Source organism: Octopus bimaculoides, chromosome 9 (assembly GCF_001194135.2).
Source record: "Octopus bimaculoides isolate UCB-OBI-ISO-001 chromosome 9, ASM119413v2, whole genome shotgun sequence".
In the NCBI taxonomy this organism is placed as follows: Eukaryota; Metazoa; Mollusca; class Cephalopoda; order Octopoda; family Octopodidae; genus Octopus; species Octopus bimaculoides.
Genome location: NC_068989.1, coordinates 43,579,638 through 43,581,858, shown reverse-complemented (window position 1 = coordinate 43,581,858; position 2,221 = coordinate 43,579,638). Strand labels below are relative to the sequence as shown.

Below are 2,221 nucleotides of genomic sequence, written 5' to 3'. Positions count from 1 at the left end.
ATATATATATATATAAATTCAGATACAAATTAACCGTAGAGAACAGGTAAACCATTCAATAAAACGAAAGAAAACATACGCCCTCAGATTACTGTTAAGGTTAACCTACAAAAGTCTGAAGCTCTATCTTGTGAGATGTGCGGGCGGACGTCCAACCGCGACTTATATTGAACATAAAAGCAAACTAGAGAAATGTTTTTTTGTGCATTGCAGTGTAATGACTATCAAGCAATGCTATCTGTTTAAGCGAATCTGGATTACAAAATATACTCTATATAATGTACGGCTGTATTCTATAGTCAACCTATTAATTTCTCCACTTAGACACGTTAGCATTTTCAAAATAACGGAAAACGTCGTTATTTCTGTGAAGGAAGCAGAACGCATTACTTCTAATTTTCCTCCGAAATTCATGGAAGAGAAGAAAAACGGAAAACCTGAGACGTCGCCTCAGTTCTAGCAACAGAGTGCACTTCGCTTAAGATGTACAGAGTACGAGATGGTGATATTCCATTGAGTAGCGGATTAACTCTACCACTCATTTAGGATAAAGCAGTAGTTCAACTCAGAGTGCAAACAATCAGAACGTATCATTCTATAGTCAACCTAATGCCTGGTGGCCTATAATCTCTCTTCACAGAAAGGTTATAGGCCACCGACCATTAAAGAGAAGTTATAAGTCATGGTCCATTAGGGTCAAAAGGGATGTGTGTAAAATAAGCGCCGTATCAATGCGAAACCCTGGGTAACCCTGTGAACCTGCCATAACTAACATTCCGTGAATACTCTACTGGTGTATAACATTGAATGTGCTTTCTTTCGGATTTATAATTTACTGAGGATATATCTGCGTGTGTGAATGCACGCGCGCGTGAGTATCTGTCTGTCTGTGTATATACATATGTGTGTGTGTTTATATATATATATAAATATATATTCCGAAGCACGTTAGTAGACTAGGATGTGCATAGCCTCACATTTCAATAAACATAAACAATATACACACAATGAAAAAAAAAAAAAACCTAATAAACAGACGTGAATGAATTCATCGTAAAACTTCAGACGAAATGATTGCCCCACGGAAGAGAGTAAGCAAAAATAATATTCAAAGCAAAAACAGTTTACGCCCGCAGAGGGACTCGAACCCGCGACCCTCAGATTACTTCTAAGGTTGACCTATAAAAGTCTGATGCTCTACCGACTGAGCTATGCGGGCGGACATCTATGTTCGCTTCATATTATCTACAAAAGCAAACTTGATAAACGTTTCTTTTTGTATTGCTGTATGATGACAATTCATTGAGTGTTTATTGTTTATGACAAACTGAAGTACAATATATATGTAATGATAAAGTTTTTAGTTGATGTCGAGGGTCACCAGTTGTAACGAGGGAAATTGATTTGTAAACAATATTATGATGATATCTTTCTCCGTTTTTCTTCCTCTGTTTAGACGAACTTTCCTACCTTTTCGGACAAGACCTTTTGTAACCTTCGTCCTGTCTTTGTCCTTACATGTTTTTAATTGATATTAGTTCTTGAGGCTAATAAAACGAATTAATATTATGATGATGTCGGAGTCAGCAGTTGTGACGATAAAAATTTGTTGTTATAACTGCATGTTGTAAGATGGAGTTTTAAGAAAGTATTTATTTACCGTTACATTACAATACCTTGCCTCGACGGGTAGGTTATGATAGATCCAAAAGCATGCGAAGTAAAAAATTTTGTTTGTGTCCTCTTCATTGTTTAGTAGTAATTACAGAGAGAGATAAAATGATGTTGTAAGAGAACAGAATTGGAGCTAGTGTGAGTTGTAGGGTGTGGGACGTTGTCTCACAGTTGCCGACAGTAAACTTCATTTCTCCCTCTGGCCAAGGTCCTATCTGGTCAGCTAGACTTCGTTCTCACTGAGTCGTCACCATGTGACTGGACTCGTTGAGTCGTCACTGACGGGTAACTAAACTGTTTTTTTTTGCTTGGGGTTTCTTGTTTTTATAACTGGTTGGCACTCCATCGGTTACGACATCGAGGGTTCCAGTTGATCCGATCAACCGAACAGCCTGCTCGTGAAATTAACGTGCAAGTGGCTGAGCACTCCACAGACACGTGTACCCTTAACGTAGTCTTCGTGGAGATTCAGCGTGACACAGAGTGTGACGAGGCTGGCCCTTTGAAATACAGGTACAACAGAAACAGGAAGAAATAGTGAGAGAAA

General features: G+C 38.5%; 1 non-coding gene across 1 annotated transcript; it reads right to left on the bottom strand.

The window, feature by feature from the left end:
• Window positions 1-1,127: 1,127 nt before the first annotated feature.
• On the bottom strand, window positions 1,128-1,219 carry Trnak-uuu (transfer RNA lysine (anticodon UUU)). The gene is given in 2 exon segments: window positions 1,128-1,163; window positions 1,183-1,219. It is a non-coding gene; the product is annotated as a tRNA-Lys (tRNA).
• Between the last annotated feature and the right edge of the window lie 1,002 nt (window positions 1,220-2,221).